The sequence below is a fragment of the Microcaecilia unicolor genome, chromosome 6 (genome assembly GCF_901765095.1).
Source record: "Microcaecilia unicolor chromosome 6, aMicUni1.1, whole genome shotgun sequence".
Taxonomy (NCBI): Eukaryota; Metazoa; Chordata; class Amphibia; order Gymnophiona; family Siphonopidae; genus Microcaecilia; species Microcaecilia unicolor.
Genome location: NC_044036.1, coordinates 86,012,649 through 86,031,955, shown reverse-complemented (window position 1 = coordinate 86,031,955; position 19,307 = coordinate 86,012,649).

Here is a 19,307-nt window from a genome sequence, read left to right as displayed (position 1 = left end):
CTTCCGACACAAATCGGGAGATTGTGGATATGAAGGTTGCTGAGGTGTTCACCTATCTGTTGTTTGATCTTCCTATCCGATGGATACCCACATTTATGTCAAATTTGATATTAATGTTACAACTGTTAAGGTGGTCACAGAAAAACCAACTGCTCCATGTCTCCCTTCCATATAAGGAGGAGATCGGCAATGTACCTTTTCCATTCAATTATGTGGGGTGTGAATGCAGAACTGTATACGTGCTGTTCTTCATATTGTGCCATCTACAGACATGCTACAGTCGGGGCTACCGTAGCCCCCATCGCTACCCCATGTGTCTGGAGATAAAATGTTTCTTCGAATTGAAAGTAGTTATGCAGGACAACTCGCTGAGCCATCGCATTAAGAAACGTGAGCTTCTGATGGGATATATCTAGTTCCTGCAAATAATGGTCTATGAGTTCTAGAGCTGTACTTTGTGGGATCATAGTGTATAGTGACCTAACATCCAGGGTAACCAATATAATCTGTGTATCGCCTATGTCAAAATCATTCAACATAGACAGCAAATGAGCTGTATCTCTTACATAGGATGGGATATTCTTCAATATAGGTTGTAGGTGAAAGTCCATGAATTGTGATAAGGGTTCATGTAGTGAGCCCTTACTCCCTACTATCGGCCTCCCCGGCGGATTATGTAGGCATTTATGAATCTTCAGTACAAATATGATAGCGGGTATGGTCGGATATTGGATCATCAAATATCTAGCCTCTCTAATTGAAACTGTTCCATCAGCGGTCGCTTGCTCTATTAGTGTTTTTATTTCCACTTGATAATTTCGTGTAGGGTCTTCACTCAATTTGCTGTAAAATTCCGGGTCACCCAACTGTCTATTAGCTTCTTGTTTATAGGATGTCATATCCTGGACCACCACTGCACCACCCTTATCCACTTTATGAATGATAATAGAACTATCCCCTTGTAATTCCTGTATGGCCTTAGATTGTTTTTTTGTCAGATTATGATGAAAATATTGGGAGGACTTCTCCACACTATCTAAATCATTCAAAACTAATCTCTGAAAGGTCTCTATTATTGGGTCAGGGGGGCCTGGTGGCATCCAAGTAGATGGAATACGATATGTTGATAAAAATGTGGGGGTATGTAATTCAGCTGGTGTCGGATCCTGCGATGCTTCCCCAAAGTATGCTTTTAATTTTAATTTCCTAAAGAAGCGGTATAGAAATTGACGGGTGGTAAACTCATCATAACTAGTGTATGGAACAAATGACAAACCCAACTATAGGACTTCTACTTGGCGAGTAGTGAGGGTCTTCAACGATAAATTGTAGACTATTCTTTCTGCGAACGGAGTAATCGGCGGATTTTCCCCGACCTGGTCAGGGGCTGTGTCGGATCTTCCGTTGGATTCATATTTTCTAAAAAAAAGTCAATGTGGTAGGTACATCCTTCTCATGTTGCCTTGATCTGATGAGTCACTGGATGTGTTGGTAAATCCAACACGTTTCATCCATTTCTATCTACGCGAGGGTCTATTTGTGTCCATCCAAGGATACACGTATCCTCTCGTATAATCTATTTCATCCCTCTTGAATTTGCCAATCTTCTGGGCTCTAATCTCTTGTCGGTATTTTTCTATCGGGATAACTGTGGATCAAACGTAGAGCGTTCTGTCAAAGACCACATGCCCTCTATAGCTACCTCGAGCTCTTTCTTTTGTGATGTCAGTAGCTTCTCCAATTTATCAATAGTTAAAAGCATGAGGTCAAGTGAACACCTTGATATAATCACATTCCACTGTGATACAAAATCTTTATCATCAAGGAATCTCGGTTCCTTCTTCCATCTGAGCCCCCGAGGAATTCTTTGTCTATGGCAATATTCAATGAGTGTTTTGATGTGAAATTCAGTCCAGATAACTAATTTATTCACCCTCAAAATATCATTTCAGTCCGTTCCTGGTTCCACGCCATTCAAGAACAGGCGCTCGCCCATCATCAACTCTTGTATGCGTTCCACCGGAAGGCCCGATTTACTGTCCCACCCGGTCACCATACTATCCCCTCTGCTGTGTAAGTAATCAGAATAATCTGGGAATCCCTTATCATTACGTTCCCTTGGCAGCCAACCGCGGTCCTTCTCCAGGATTTTCCTCCATGAACACCAAAGAAAAATAATTGTTTAGCATATTCGCTTTATCTTCATCACTCTCCACATAGCCATTCTCATTATCTTTCAGTCTCGCAATTCCATTCCTATCTCTTCTCCTTTCTCCAATATATCTGAAAAAAGTCTTGTCACCTCTCTTTACTGTGAATAAAAGCTGTGAATAAAGGCTCATTTGGATTTGATTATTCACCTTAATTAGTCTGAGCTCAAGGCAAGTTACAATTTAATGACTATAGATATTTCCCTGCCCAATGGAGTTTACAATCTACTACTCCATTCCCATATGACTGCTGTAGCACAACAGAGGTTTCAACTGAACTGAAAGCCCACAGGATTAGGGGGAAGCTGTCAGACTAAAAAGGAAGTTTAAAAAGAAAATTATTGTATCTTAGTTTATGTCATATGTGAGCAAACATTTACAAGGACACCATCACTGAGAATTTGTTAACTCGCTTGTAAAAAAAACAAAAACAAAACAAAAACATTAAGGGCCAGATTCTATATATGGCACCTTAAAATTCCTTGCAAAACAAGTTTCCACCTAAGCATATTCTAAAAGTGACACCTAGATTTAGGCACAGTAAATAGAATATGCTTAGTTGATATCCCAGCACCTGGAATTACACGCACCATTTACACCAAGGAAAATGTGGTGTAAATACTGGTGCATAGATGTAGGAACAGAGAGGCATATTCTATAACAGTGCACGTAAATTTTGGAATGGTCATTTACCCACACTTAACCATGCCCTTTTTTGGCTGTGCACATTAGAATTTAGGCGCTCTGCATTACAGAATACACTTAGCAAGGTTTGTGTATAAATTCTAATTATTGCCAATTAGTGCTCATTATTGCTCATTAAGTGCTGTTATCAATGCTGATTAGCTTGTTAAGCCAATTAAGTTATGCCCATTGTTATAGAACACGCATGGATTTTGGCGCGGAGCACTAGGCGCAATATATAAAATCTGGGTGTAATATTGCTCACTTTTTATGTGGGCACAGTCTCCAATGGCTAAGTTATGACAGAAATTCTTTTTCATAAGCAAGTGATGCTGTTTCTACAAACAAAGCCCTTGGCAACTTATTTCTCTGTCCTGTCATGTCATTTTCAACAGCCCCCTGAGATTCATGTTATGACTATTGGACATTTGTTTCACATGTGTGCATTTTCACAAGATCACAAGTGTTTTTAAAGGACACAAGCAGCAGGACCACTGTGATATCTGTAGAAATCATGTCCTTAAATGACTACACCAAATTCGAAAACAAAATTGAATGTACCCATAGTTACTTTTGTTTGTTTTTATGTAATGTTGTGTCTACAGAGAAACCAACGTGGTGTCAAAGACAGAAATGCAAATGGAAACACGTTAATCAGTTATACGATTTTATCTACAGTACTTTTTTTTGTTCTGTTTTCAGTGCTTAAACAGCAGTGCCACTAAAGGATGTTTTTTTCAAAAATAATACATGATATATCTCTGTGTCACGGGAAAATAATACGTGCGCCTTTTTTCAATGTCAACCTCCTCTCCTTTTCAGGTTTTCAGCATTTCTATTTCATCAGACAGTGCCATGGTAGAAGGCCACATTTTTACAGCTGATAGGAAAGCGCACCAAGTGATCATACTTCCAATGTTAATTTTGGGGAGATCGGTGCGTTCTTGCAGTCACTTTCAAATAGGAGTGAGAAGAATCCCTCTAAGATTAGATCTACTGCCATTCTAATGAGTCTGAGCAAGATTGCTATGTGACCACTTTGCATCTTGGGTTATTTTATTCCTGGTTTCAGTTTTAGTTTTAAGTCTTTTTTTTTTTAATTTCTGAACACTAATAGAAGTCTGTGCATTCGCTGAACACCAAGCATAAACTGACTTGAATGCCAGCTATCCTTGAGCTGGGAAGACTGCTCCGCTCGGGTTGCAATAGCAGCAAAACCTTAGAACAGCTGAAGTGAACTTAAGAACTGGGCTGACTCTGAAAGTTGTGCAGAAATGTTCCAGCCACCCATGCCCATGTCCTTTTACCAAGCTGCAGTAAGCACTAGGGTGTGCTTACCATAGCTTAAAAGGGCTTACCATGGGACGCGTGTCAGGGGAGGAGAGTAGGCATTCCAGCGCTAATCAGCGCATCCATATTACCACATGCTAACTGATTAGCATGGGAGCCCTTACCGCTTACAAAATAGCTGTTGGTAAGTTCTCCTGTGATGTTTTTTTTATGGCCAAGTGCCAATGGCAACATTAGTGCATGAACAACAAAGAGGGTCCCAAAAATCAACAAGGCAAACGATCCGCAGACTCCAAAGTGGAAATAAAATAGAGCAGATCAGTGGTAGATACACAAAAACTTTTAGTCGAGTTACAAACTAATATGTTGCCCAACAAAGGCCGTGTTTCATCCAAAAGGGCTGCATCAGGGGCTATGTTGTAGTCTCCACTATCAAACGCTGGTTACAGGGTGTGTATACTATTTCCCCAGATAAGGTATTAAAAACCAACCAGTGTGCATGCTGCCAATTTACTGAAATTTTGCCTCAATTATATGATTGAGCCTGTACTGGGTTTTGTTTTGTTTTTTTACTACGGTGCAGTTCACAGTTGATTTTTAATACCTTATGTGGGAATATAGTGGACATTACAACATAGCCCCTGAAGCAGCATTCTTGGGCAAAACACGGCTTGTGTAGGGCAACATATTAGTTTGCAACTTGACTAATAAAGTTTGTGTGTATCTACCACTGATCTGCTCTATTTTATTTCCAACATTAGTACAGGGCCATTAATTGAAAAAAAAATAGAAAATCGACCATTTTCCAGCTGCGGAAAAAATTGCCTTAGCTTGTGAGAAAACCCACATAGGGGAGCGCTAAGGCCAACTTGTACTGCAGCTTAATAAAAGGACTCCATAGTAATATAGTAAATGACGACAAATAGAAACCAGTATGTGTCATGGCCAAAGAAAAAGGCCTGTTTTTACATTTTTGCCCAAAATGGATGTGCGGCAAAATAAAACCTGGTGCGTGTCCATTTTGGGTCTGAGATCTTACCACTATCCATTGACTTAGCGGTAAGGTCTCAAGCGTTAACCGCGCGGTAATCATCTACGCACATAGAATGATGATTACTGCCCAGTTTCTGTCATGCGCCAGAAAATAAAATTTATTTTCTGGCGTGCATAGCGTACACGCATCAAAAATGAAATTACCGCATGGGCCAAGCGGCCACGCGGTAGCCAGGTGGTAACTCTGAAATGACGCACGTTGGGCACGCATAGATGCCTAAGCAGCTTATTAAAAGGGCCCCTAATTCCTTAGAAATGGAATAATTTAACCTTTTTGATTATGTGATTTATTTTTTTTTTAATTAACACAGACTAGAGTAACTGGACAATCCGTGAACTGAGCATATTAATCATTATAGGGTTCATATTCAAAGGATTTAGAATCCTACCTGTGAGCGTTCAGCTCCTAAATTGTCCTTTGAAAAGTTACAAGGGCTGAGGTCCTAAAATTTTACTCTAAGAAGTGTAGTTAGCAACATGAGCTACTGTTAAGTCTCGATTATCTGACCTAAATGGGACCGACCTGTTGTCGGATAAATGAAAAGTCAGATAATACAGAAAACAATAGTAACCCCTCAAACAGTGCAGAAACAAAAGCAGAGTCCCGGTTTACAATGGTGTTGTTTTGCGGTAGAAGAAGGGTCCCGGGTTAGGAAAACAGAAAGAGAAGCTGTGTGACATCACCAGGGGAGTATGTCAGATATGCCAGATGGTCGAGACTGTACTGTATTTTACCACAGGTTCCATTTTATGCTTTGAGACCTAGTTACTAATAACTGGGATTAACAGTAAAATAGCACAGCTTAACAGTAGCCCACATTCATAGCTTCCCCCCCCCCCCCTCCTAAGATTCACTAATCTCCGAAATGAAGGATTCTATAAAGTGGTTCACAACAGTGGTGGATTTAAGATAGGGTAAAAATATTGAGTTTAGCAACCATTTTCAGCTTTATGTACTTAAATTAGGCACCTAATTCAGGAATTAGCATACCCCTCCGACCCAACATAAAAATACCTGGATACCTGCGACACAATTGTAACCAAAGACTGTAATGGACACTAGCGGACTCTTCCTCCCCCTCTCTAATTCCCCCCCCCCCCCCAACTGTACCTACCTTACATGTACCTCACTCTATTACAATATCACCTTGTATTGTTCACACCTTGTTATTTGTTTCAGACCGGATTCGGTTAATGCCGTTAACAGTAGTATGTAAGGCACATTGAGCCTGCAAAAAGGTGGAAAAATGTGGGGTACAAAAGTAACAAAAAAAATATATGAATGGCAGGTTTAAATTTAGGAGCAGAACCTTTGAGGTTCTAAATTTAGGTAAATTTTCAGCTGAAAACTTAGGATCCTAGGATTGACTGAATCTAGGAGACATTTAGGAACCTATATATATGGAGTCCCCTGTGATGTAATATAACATGTCACCTGCTTTGCTATGACTTCTCACATTATTTTTGTTATATTTAAAGTATCTTGCTCTTTAAAGCAGAAAGCTCTGTGTTTTTTAAGGTGAGGGGATGGCTAAGAATGATACAAGATATACCAAGCAAGGTATGCTCACCTTCTGGGACAATGGAGCAGACACAACCACTTGTGGAAGATAATGCTAAAACAGTCTGCCTATTATTAGCCTAGCAGGGTTTTAAAAGGTTTGGATAATTTCCTTTAAGCAAAGTCCATAAATCATCATTAAGATGCACTTGGGAAAATCCACTATTTATTTCTAGGGTAAGCAGCATAAAATCTGTTTTACTGTCTGGGATCTTGCCATTGCCAGTTACTTATGACCTGGATTAGCTACTCTTGGAAACAGGATACTAGGCTTGATGGACCATCGGTCTGTCCCAGTATGGCAATGCTTAGGTTCTTAAATGCCAAACACGAGCCTATTTGGAGAGGATGGTGGTAAATAGAATCAGCTCAGAGAAAGGAAAGGTGAGTAATGGAGTGCCTCAGGGCAGGGGTCGGTGCTGGGGCCGATTCTGTTTAATATGTTTGTGAGAGACATTGCTGAAGGGTTAGAAGGAAATGTTTGCATTTTTGTGGATGACACGAAGATAGCCAATAGAGTGGATACCCTGGAGGGAGTAGAAACCATAAGAAGGGATCTCCAAATGTTGGAAGAATGGTCAAGGGTCTGACTGTTAAAATTTGATAGAAAATGAATCCTGGGAGTATCTTAAACATGATAATTTCAGTTCAAACAAGAACTTCTAATACTTTAAAAAAAAAAGTTGTGAATGTGATGTCCTCAGAAACTTATATGTGACCAACACAAATATGAAAAACACATTACCAGCCTCTAGTATCTTTCATCACATACCAGACTTTTGTTAAATCACAGTCCAAACCCTGTCCTGAAAAAACCATCACTGCAACACAGTCTGTGAAAACTTATTGTGTAATGTACCTCTTAGATGGCTCCGTACAGGGGTGGCCCAAGGCAATCTGCTGCCTGAGGCAAGGGATAAAATGGTGCTCTGCCTCCCCCCAGCATCCCACCCCTGTACTCCCTCCTCAGAGCTACAATCAGGAAGTAAGGTGGTTGGGAGTAATAGAAAACAACAAACTGACAGGAGCCAAGCAATTAAGTTTATTATAAAATCATGAAAAAATATAAGCCATACATATTTATATATTATATGCACATAAAACCAACGTGGAGCAGACTAATAGAGTCAAACCACACACAAAAGAAAAATGTCTCATTCATTCCACTAGGGTTGAGCCCTCTGGTGCTGGCGGCCACAAGAACATAGCTGTATACCTCTAAGGCCTGGGATGAGGAGCACAAGTACTCACAGAGAAGTCAACTGCATGTAAACATAGTATATAGAGAGGGACATTTTCGATATGTCTAAGTCCAACTTTGGATGTTTTGCTCAAAATGTCCAGAATCCAAATAGCCATTTTCAAAACAGCAAAGCATCTATCTTTTATATATATATATATATATATATATATATATATATATATATATATATATATATAGCTACATGCTAGATGTTTTTGTGCTCTCTGCATTTATCTTTTTGGTCCATTTTTGCGCAAATTCAAGCCATTGGGATGTAGGAAGAGCCAGCATTGTTAGTAGACTGGTCACATAGACATCCCAGAAGAGCAGTGGGACACCCTAGGTGGCACTGCAGTGGACTTCACCAGCTAGCTCTTTGGGTCAGCACCCAAACCAAGGTCACAACAAAATTTTTATCTTACTGAGCTGGGCACAGGCCGGGACTGGGCTTGATCCCAGTAAGCCGTAGGGTTATAAGCCTCACTTTTACTTTATTTCTTTCTCAGTCTGGAAGCAAAATAACTTCACTTCACTCCAAAAAAAACCCTCTCCACTCCAGGATTTGTATTTTATGCAAAACAGAACTTTACTGGAACACTGCAACAGGCAGATACCCAAACTGTCAGTTCTTCCTCCAGAGGGGGACTTCTACAAGCTGATGTCTCTGGCACCAAACAGGCTCCTTCCCGTTCTGCTCCTGGGCTGGATTAACCCTTTCTACCCACCCAAAATACTCACACTTCAGTTTATGCTTTTGTTGGCAAAACCCTCCTCTATATTCAGCCTTAGGTTATTGGGCCTATCTAGGACACCCCCCTCCCCATTTTTTAACAGGTCCTGGTAGGGGTGAAGGCAACCAAAGACCATGTGCTCACTAGTCCCATTTATCATCTTCCAACTCCACCCCAATAGTGACACCCATTTTCAGTTACTCTCTGCTAATCCTCCCTTTGGGCTGGGCTTTTCCCCTCCCATCCATACTGCTCTCCCACCTCCCAGTAAATCTGTAGAGCTCTACACCAGCCTAGTAATCCCCTGAGGAAATTTCCAAACTCAGTTTACCAGGGGATTACATATATTTTCATGATTTTGTAAAAAACTTACTTGTTTGGCTCCTGTCAGTTTGTAGTTTTCCTTCTTACTCCCTGTTTGTAGCTCTAAGGAGGGAGTTGGGGGGGGGGGGTCTGGGGGCGCTATTCATCCCTTGCCTCAGGCAGCAGATGCCATAGGCCATCCCTGCAGTTAGCACCTAAGCTGACACCAGTGCACACGACTATTTACTGCCCCATTAAAAAAAAGGTCTTTTCCCAGCCGCGGTATAAAATGGCCCAGCAAAACTAGCACAGGCCACTTTTACCACAGTTTAGTAAAAGGTCCTTTAGTACTTAATTGGATACGTGTTATCTGGCTATGTATAACTGGATATTCAATGCTTGTGCCCAAACATGGCCTGGCATTGAATATCCTCCCATGCCAGTGACAGCTAAAAAAAAATGCTGATCGCCGCCAGCTGAATACTGAACCCCCCCTATAACACATAATGGAGTTATACATTCAAAGCTATTTAACTGACTGGTTAAACAGCTTGTTTGCAGCTAAGTGCAAATATTCAGCAGGACTTAACCGGTTAACCAGCTCATTTTCGAAAGTGATCACCAGCCATCTTCCGACACAAATCGGGAGATGGCCGGCGATCTCCTGAACCCGGCAAAATCGGTATAATCGAAAGCCGATTTTGGCTGGGTTCAACTGCTTTCCATCGCAGAGCCGGCAAAACATCAAGGGGGGGGTGTCGGTAGAGTAGTGAAGGCAGGACGGGGCGGGACGGGGGCGTGCTCACAAGATGGCCGGCTTCGACCGATAATGGAAAAAACAAAGCCAGGCTTGACGAGCATTTTGCTGGCTTTACTTGGTCCCTTTTTTATCATGGCCAAGCTTCAAAAAGGAGCCCCAACTGACCAAATGACCACCAGAGAGAATCGGGGATCACCTCCCCTTACTCCCCCAGTGGTCACCAACCCCCTCCCACCCAAAAAAAAACCCCTATTTTGCCAGCCTCTATGCCAGCCTCATATGTCATACCCAGCTCCATGACAGCAGTATGCAAGTCCCTGGAGCAGTTTTTAGTGGGTGCAGTGCACTTCAGACAGGTGAACCCAGGCCCCCCCCTCCCACCTGTTACACTTGTGGTGGTAAATGGGAGCCCACCAAAACCCACCCAAAACCAACTGTATCCACATGTACTTGCCCCCCTTAACCCCTTAGGGCTATGGTAATGGTGTAGAGTTGTGGGGAGTGGGTTTTGGGGGGGATTTGGGGGGCTAAACAACCAAGGGAAGGGAGCTATGCACCTGGGAGCTATTTTTTTTAGAAGTGCCCCCTAGGGTGCCCGGTTGGTGTCCTGGCATGTGAGGGGGGCCAGTGCACTACAAATGCTGGCTCCTCCCATGACCAAATGTCTTGGATTTCACTGGGTTTGAGATCGCCGGCATTATTTTCCATTATGGCCGAAAAACGATGCCGGCCACCTCAAACCCGGCGACCTCTCTCATTTGGCCAGGCCCAACTGTATTAGCGAAGAAAAAGATGGCCGCCCACTTACGGCACCAGAAATGGACGCCCATAGAGATGGCTGGCACCGTTCGATTATGCCCCTCTATGTCAGCTGAATATTTCAGTTAGTGCCTACCACGAAACCAGCTAATTCGGGGGACTTATGCGGTTAGGGGCTGATATTCAGTGCCTGACCATATAAGATAACCAGTTAAATTGGGCAACATAAATAGCAGTCCTATCTTTGGCCGGTTTAACTTAAGTGGTCAGGCGCTGAATACTGCCTTAACTGGCTACGTTTTAGTGGCCAAAAATAAAATAAAATATTCAATGTCAGTGTCTGGATATGGCTTGATGCCAAATATCTGGATTTAATGCTGGCAGAGGACATTAAAAGCGCTGCCCGCTGCTGGCTGAATATAGGGTGGTATGTAAATGATTGCGATAAAATATTAGTGTGTTTCTGACCTATTATGCTAGTATTCTTTTTTTTTTTAAAGTTCCTAATAGCCATGAGCTTGGCTCCTAGAAATCAGAGTCCCTTAATAGAATTTCCCGCAGAGGGGGAGATTCTATATATGGCGCCTAAAAAAATCGGTGCTGAAATCAGTGCCGACTAAGCTTATTCTATAACCGGTGACTAAATCCTGGTGCATAGAGTTAGGCGCTCTGGACCATATTCTATAAATAGGCATGTTAATTTCTGAACACCCACAAAATGCCCATTTCCCCACTCTTTGCGCGCTTTAGAAGTTCGGCGCACATCATTACAGAATACACTTAGCGAGTTGTGCGCCTAAATTCTAATTAGTGCCAATTAGTGCTCATTATGTCTTGTTAAGTACTGTTATCAGTGCTCATTAGTTTATTAAGTCAATTAAGTTGCACACATTTTTATGGAATCCGCATCAAAATCTCTAGGAGCACTTTAAAGAATCCAGGAGATAGGGTCTGATACACCATCTTTTTGCCCCCATAGACTCAGGATGGGAAAAACACCTAAGTAAATCAGATTCATAGTGTAACTACCGCTTTCAAAACCAGAGATCCTTGATCTGAGCATTGACAGAGATAAATATATCAGAACCAGGCACAAATTCTCCAAGGCTTCTTGCATGAGTGAGCTTATTTTACTGTTGATACAAACCACTCAGTGTTCCGTGCTGAGTTAGCTGCGCCTTAGCAAATTAAGCAGGAATACCTCATTTATCCTTTTTTTCTAAGTTAAAGTTATTTCACATTTATGGTAATTAAATTGTCATAGACCCTCTTGTTACCATAATTAACAAACGACTCTAAATGCAAATTTAAATGTAATGAATAATCGAAATCGCATTAACATGTTAAACTGCACAGCAATTTGCAGACGGTAAATGGAGCAATTTGTATAATATGAAAAGGCAAGCGCCAAAGAACATTAAAAAAAAACAAAGAATGAATGTGAACAACTACTTAGCTACAGAGCAACAATTTGACGAGAAAATCTGATCCTAAAACCTGTAATTTTCAGCTTGAGGATAACACTGTTTCTAAGCAAACAATGAAACCCACTTAAGGGCTGCACTGAGAAATATCTTATCTGCCCTTGGAAATTAGTAATACAGTCCATTCATTTTTGGGTATAGTGCATCAGTTCAAAGAACTGCATGGTGGTGTGCCACTTCATAGTCCATAGTTAGTAAAACGCAGTCCTTCCAACCAGATTTGCTAAAGAGTTTGACTGCCCTGTAAGAAGATAATTCTGTAACAGTGCGCTTAGAATTAGGTGCCCAGTGGGCATCTACGTGGTACCTATTCTATAAGAACATAAGAATAACCATACTGGGTCAGTCCAATGGTCCATCTAGTCCAGTATCCTCTTTCCAACAGTGGCCAATTCAGGTCACAAGTACCTGGCAGAAACCAAACAGTAGCAACATTCCATGTAGAACACTAAAGAATAGCAAGATTCTGGAATCCTAAAAAGTAGCAACATTCCATGTAGAACCCCAAAGAATAGCAAGATTCTAGAATCCTAAATAGTAACAAGATTCTATGCCGTGACTACATTTAGTTGCGTAGATGAGCGCTCAGCTTCCTCTATAAACCACATAGAAATTTAGTCTTATTCTATAAAGTATGCCTAAATTTAGGTGTACTTTATAGAATACACCTAGGCATATTTCATTTCTGTGCCAATTTTCTAAGCATCATATATAGAATCTAGTCCTAACTGGCTACACTGTGTGACAGTCAGTTAGACATGGATATTTAACACTTAACCAGCTATGTTAAGCAGTCCTATCTTTGTCCGCTAAAATGTTAACCGGTTAGTGCTGAATATTGGCATAGCCGGTTAACTTTTTAGCTGTCAAAATAAACCCAGATATTCAATGCTGGTTGACGGATATGGCCCAGCATTGAATATCCAGGTTTAATGCCATAGGCGGACAGTGGACAGCAAAAGTGCTGCCCAACGTTTGGTGAATATCAGGTCCTATATATATATGTACTTCCAGACTATTTTAGAAGGGCCTACTTAAGTATGCCAAATGCCAAACGCTTATAAAATTACCCTCTGAATAAATTGACTCTTACCTGTCACCAGTGGTGTGCTGGAGCCGGCTCGCACCGGCTCGCAAAAGCCGGTTGTTAAATTTTCTTCCGGCTTGTGAGCCTGTTGTTGCAAATAGCGAGCCGGCTCTGGCTCTCCTCCCTCCCTCCTCCCTCCCTTCGGATCCGCCTCACCTCCCCCTTGTTTTTTAAATTCTTGGCTTCCAGCGCCGAGTCGCCGACTGTCCTGAGTCCTCCCTTGCCGATTTGCGCTTTAAAAATGGCCGCCAAGATTTCCAGAGGCGGCCTCGCGAGACTTCAGCTGAAGTCTCGGTGGCCATTTTGAAGCGCGAATCGGCAAGGGAGGACTCAGACAGTCAGCGCTGGAAGCCAAGAATTTAAAAAACAAGCGGGCGCGCGGTGAGAGACCGGATCGGGAGGGCGGGAGGGAGGGAGGAGAAGAAGAAGAATTTCATAAAACAGCTCGGGAGGGGGTGGCAGGGGGGGAAAGAGAGTCACTGCTGGGCATGGGTGGATGGAGGGGGTCGCTGGACATGGGTGCATGCAGGACAGGGGAGAGGAGGGTCGCTGGGTATGGGTGCATGCAGAGCAGGGGAGAGGAGGGTCACTGCTGGACATGGGTGCATGCAGGGCAGGGGAGAGGAGGGTACACTGCTGGACATGGGTGCATGCAGGGGAGAGGAGGGTCACTGCTGGCCATCTGGGTGCATGCAGAGCAGGGCAGAGGAGGGTCGCTGGGTATGGGTGCATGCAGGGCAGGGGAGAGGAGGGTCACTGCTGGACATGGGTGCATGCAGGGCAGGGGAGATTAGGGTACACTGCTGGACATGGGTGTATGCAGGGGAGAGAAGGGTCACAGCTGGACATCTGGGTGCATGCAGGGCAGGGCAGAGGAGGGTCACTGGGTATGGGTGCATGCAGGGCAGGGGAGAGGAGGGTCACTGCTGGACGTGGGTGCATGCAGGGCAGGGGAGAGGAGGGTACACTGCTGGACATGGATGCATGCAGGGCGGGGAAAGGAGGGTCACTGCTGCACATAGGTGCATGCAGGGGAGAGGAGGGTCACTGCTAGACATCTGGGTGCATGCAGGGCAGAGGAGGGTCACTGGGTATGGGTGCATGCAGGGCAGGGGAGAGGAGGGTCACTGCTGGACATGGGTGCATGCAGGGCAGGGGAGATTAGGGTACACTGCTGGACATGGGTGTATGCAGGGGAGAGAAGGGTCACAGCTGGACATCTGGGTGCATGCAGGGCAGGGCAGAGGAGGGTCACTGGGTATGGGTGCATGCAGGGCAGGGGAGAGGAGGGTCACTGCTGGACGTGGGTGCATGCAGGGCAGGGGAGAGGAGGGTACACTGCTGGACATGGATGCATGCAGGGCGGGGAAAGGAGGGTCACTGCTGCACATAGGTGCATGCAGGGGAGAGGAGGGTCACTGCTAGACATCTGGGTGCATGCAGGGCAGAGGAGGGTCGCTGGGTATGGGTGCATGCAGGGCATGGGAGAGGAGGGTCACTGCTGGACATGGGTGCATGCAGGGGAGAGGAGGGGAGAGAGAAGAAATGCTGGACATGGATGGAGGGGAGAGAAAAGTGAGGAAGGAGATGAGATGAGGGAAAAGGAAGAGAGGAGAAAAACTGCACATGGATGAAGAAAATAGGCAGAAGCTGAGGACCAGAAATGAAGAAGAAAGGAGGAAAGAAATAAATGGAAAGGAAGCCCTGGAAACGGAGTTAAGAGGACAGATAGCAGCAGAATCGGATACTGGGCCAGCATGATCAGAAAACCAGTCACCAGACAACAAAGGTAGAAAAAAAATCATTTTATTTTCATTATAGTGTTTGGAATATGTTCACTTTGAGAATCAGGTGCTCAACATTAAAAGTGTATATTTATTTACTTATTTATGGCATTTTATCCCACATTAAACATGAATTAGATTGGAACCTGGGATCATTTAATTTTTTTTCCTGGAGAGAGTAATGCATTGCCCCCCTCCCCCGCTATAGCCAGCTCTGCAATTTTGGGGGGGCGCAGAGGTGGATGGGAGGGGGGGCGCTGAGGTGGACCGGGGAGAGAGCCTGTTGTTAAAAATTTACCAGCACACCACTGCCTGTCACAGACCACTAGAAGTCAGGGTCCTACACAAATCTAAAATAGGAGAATACAGAGGAGGATGGTACACATTTTTTTAAAAATAGCCTCATTATAGAACTTAATATTATAAATTAATGAATTCAGTTTGTGCCAGAACAAAACTTGTTGGAACTAATTGCAGTGAGTGACTATTAAAATAGCTGTCTGGTAATAAATTAATTTTGTAAGATCTTGACCAGTTGTGCATGCCATGATAACATCAAGACTGGATTATGCAATGCACTATACAATGATCTGACTACAAAGGGCCTGCACCAGCTCCAGTTGATTCAGAATGCAGCAGCAAGACTCATAGAAGGTTGCAAGCGATGTGACCACATCACACCATTTTTGCAAAACACTAATTGGCTACCAGTACAACACAGGGCTAAATTTAAAACTCTATGTCTGATCTTGAAGGCCCTGAATGGAAATAGCCCCGAGTACCTGAAGAATAGGATGATCCTCCACACACCACCAAGGAAACTAAGGTCCTCCTAAGTACTATTACTAACCACACTCTATCCAAAAGATGTTACACAATATGATACCCACAAGCGAGCCTTCTCCGGAGTAGGTCATGTTTATCCACTCTTACCCTAGCTAAGATAATATTTAACCATCTCGCTGACCTCATGTGCAACTTTCTTTAAATCAGTCACCTTTCTTTCTAACTCTTCTTACTCTCTTACCTATCTATATGTTACATCTTTGCTTTACCCTTCACTATCAATTAAAATGTTCTATTACGTATTGTGTTGACATTGTAAGTAGTATACCATATGATACTTTGTATTGTAATTGCCTATTGCTCATGTTTGATCTATTCTTACTGTACACCGCCTTGAGTGAATACCTTCAAAAAGGCAGTAAATAAATCCTAATAAATAAAAATAAAATTATGTGCTAATGTAGCAGCCTCTCAGTCAGTTGGTTGCATCTCATACATAAAACTGAGAGGAAAAGGCTGAAAAGGTCACTGTCAGACAGTGAGATGACAGCTGACAACTGTCAAGATATCTGTGCTCTAGAATGATACCAACAAACACACCTGCTCTGAAGACACTGACATGTTTCAGTTCCTGAGAGGGTAAGAGAGCAGTTCCGGCAGAGCATAACCTCCCCCAAAAGCAAATGCTTTGAAACTAAACTAATCATGCCACGAAAACTCGTTATGTTCCAACCCTGCTTGTCAGCTAACCTGAGCAAACTGCTGCGCTCAGCTGTACATAGCTCCTGTGCACTGTTTTCTTACTGGCTAACTTGGCCAAGGTTGACATTTTCTCAACGCAACCACTGATTAAACCACCAATAGTGTTCAAATTGACAGGATATCAATACAAATGGCTATGTGGCCAAGAATAAATAAACATATGTAACAGAGTGCAAACCTTTCACACTGGATTGCAACCCTTCTGTGATAATCCAGGCCAGATTTTGCAGAGAGCAGCCAGGAGTTTACACAGTTTACAACTTATTAAAATTTAATATACTACCCAAGCTAACTGGCAGATCTGGGTGGTTTACAGAAAATAATACAAGGAAAGGAACAACAATATAGGACAGGAAAGATGCACATCATTCATTACAGTACAAGTAGAACTAAGTAGAGTAATAGGGAATAGTGGTGAAAGAGAGAGGGGGTGAAGAGCTGAGGGAAATGGAGGGGAAGAAGGAGGGGAAGAGGGACATCAGTGAAGACCATGCAGGAAAAACCCAGCCTGATTCTGGTCTGGTCTAAATAGGAAGAGCTCCAGTTAGGTGTTCCTCTTGTACACCATCAGCTCAGACCCTTCACCTACCTCCCCCCCCCCCCCCCCCCCAAGCAACAGGTTAAATCCATTTGTAAACGCTTAACATACTACATAACAGATGATGGCAGATAAAGACTGAATTGACCCATCTAGTCTTCCAGGTAAGGTTGTTAGGGTTGTAACAGCTGCTCCATGCAGGTTATCCCAATAGCTTTATGCTTATGTTTATTTTACATCTTGATTTACCACCATTAGGGTTGTAACTTCCAGTGCACACAGGTCAACCTCCCCCCATTCCCAGTCCTGTCCCAGTGTTCTTTGTAGCACCAAAATGTGATTTCATGGCTGAGGCATCGAACTCTTGGTTTCCATATTCTTGTCAGTCACTAAGGGAACCTTTGTTTCTGTCTCACACTTTTATGAATTCCATTGTCGTTTATTTGGTTATTGGAATTTATTAACCATCTTTATGAAAAGATTCACCCAAGGCACAGTTTACCATAAAACTTACAATTTTGTTAATAGCATTACAATACTAAAATGACCAAATATAAGCCATCTACATACCTTTAAGACCTCTAAAGTGTTCTCAAGGAGCATCACTATCTGTACCCAGATGCAGCATGAGAGGATAGTCAGTCACTATATGTATTAAAGGCTTGGGAGAACAGCCAGACTTTCACCTGCTGCCTTAAGTAAGGGTAGTCCTGAGTTTGGCAAAGCCCCTCTGGGAGTGAGTCCCAGAGTATTGGGCTACTCCTGAGACGGATCTCATATCATGCAATTTCTTTTGACATGGGTACAGATAGTGATGCTCCTTGAGAGCACCTTAGAAGTCTTAAAGGTATGTAGATGTCTAACTTATTGTTTAAATAATCTGGCACATTTTCTCTGAGAACATTTTGGACTAGATTCAGTACATGATCCCCAATTTGAGTGCTGAAAAAAATAAGCGCTGAGCACCATTCTATAAATGGCTCTCTGAGGAGTCCTTTTACAAAGGTGCACTAGCGTTTTTAGCATGCACTAAAAATAAGCACATGCTAAACATTAGAGATGCCCGTATATTTCTATGGGCATCTCTAGCATTTAGCAGATGCTAATCATTAGCATGTACTAAAACCGCTAGCGCGTCTTTGTAAAAGACTCCCTGAGTTCTGCATCATTTATATAATAGTGCTGGGATCCGCACCCAACTTTGGGTGTGAGGATTTATACTAACAGAAAACTGGTGTAAATCCTCACACGTAAATTAGGTGCAGATTTCCTGAATTCTATAATAGTATGTGCATCTTTAGTGAATGCCCCTGACCCACCCATGCCCCACCCCATGACCATGACCCCTTTCAGTTGCACACTGAGAGGCCCTATTACTAAGGCATGCTGAAAATGGCCTGCAGTGGTGTAGATGCATGTTTTGGACGTGCGCAGGTCCATTTTTTAGCGCGCCTGGAAAAAAGGCCTTTGATTTTTGTGGCCGAAAGTGGACGCATTTTTATAGAATAGTGCTTAGGAAGATGCACACACAATTCCAAATTGTTGTAAATTAGCACCAATAATTGATTGTTAGCGCCCAATTATTAGCGCTTAGGGCTAGATTCTATATATAGCGCCTTAAATTCTGTGTGGAAAAAAATACACCTAGGCATATTCTGTAAAGTACGCCTAAATTTTATAGAATAGGCTTAAATTTCCATGCAATATATAGAATAATGCTGAGTGCCTCTCCATGCGACCAAATGTAGTCGGGGCTATTTACGCCATGTTTTACTTGGCGTAAATCCTGACACTTAAATTAGGCACAGAGTGGGTGTATTCTATAACAATATGTATGGATTTTAGAAACTCCCATTACACACCCATAACACACCCTTTTCAACTATGCAACTTAGAATTTAGGCACACCACATTACAGAATACGCTTAGTGAGTTGTGCACGGAAATCTTAATGCCACTTAGTGCTGATAATTGCTTGTTAACATCCAATTAACAATGCTGATTAACTAATTAAGTTATGCACATTGTTATAGAATATGCTTCAATTTCTGCATGGAAATTAAGGCGCCATGTATAGAATCTCGGGGTTTATGGCTCATTATTCAATTAAATAGCATGCACAGTTGTGAGCACCATATATAGAATCCGGGGGGTTTATGCTTTGAGTTAAACAAACAAGAACTTGCGTAAGATAAGAAGGAAGAGTAGTTATACAGAGCTTGAGTCAGTGCAACTGTGAATCTCAGTATACTTGATTGATTAGGGTTAATGG